The sequence below is a fragment of the Corvus brachyrhynchos genome, unplaced genomic scaffold, assembly GCF_000691975.1.
Source record: "Corvus brachyrhynchos isolate BGI_N302 unplaced genomic scaffold, ASM69197v1 scaffold17, whole genome shotgun sequence".
NCBI lineage: Eukaryota > Metazoa > Chordata > Aves > Passeriformes > Corvidae > Corvus > Corvus brachyrhynchos.
In genome coordinates, this window is record NW_008240046.1 from 7,407,785 (window position 1) to 7,408,294 (window position 510).

The window sequence follows — 510 nt, forward strand, 5'->3', positions numbered from 1 at the left end:
CCGGGCGCCGCCGCCCCGGGACGGCGGCCGGCTCCCCTGCAGCGGGCTGGCCCTCCCCGCCGCGGAGGCTAATTGTCATCCATTCGCAGTAATAGAAAGAGATATATATAAATATATTTTCGGAATGTGTTTTAGGCGTGGGAGCTCAACTAAAACGTTATTTATGTAACCCCAAGAGAGGGCACCTGCTCTTGCTAAAATGTAACATGGGACAGGGCTAGCATGGTCCAGGGTGCCTTCCTCTGTATGCCCACAGGCAATTTAAAGGAAAAAAACTAAACGCCTTTCAAACCGAAAGGCGAGACATAAAAAACCTGAAAAGCAAACTAAAACCTGTAGACAACCTTCTGGACGGACTTCTTAACAAAAATAAGAAAAGACATAAAGATTGGCCGTTTGGGTCTGGGACGGCTGTTTTTCTGTGAATAGTTTTATATAAAAATTATATTTATATTTATTTAAATAAATGAAATCAGACGAGAATTTAATTTTTTTTCTTCTTACCATTCC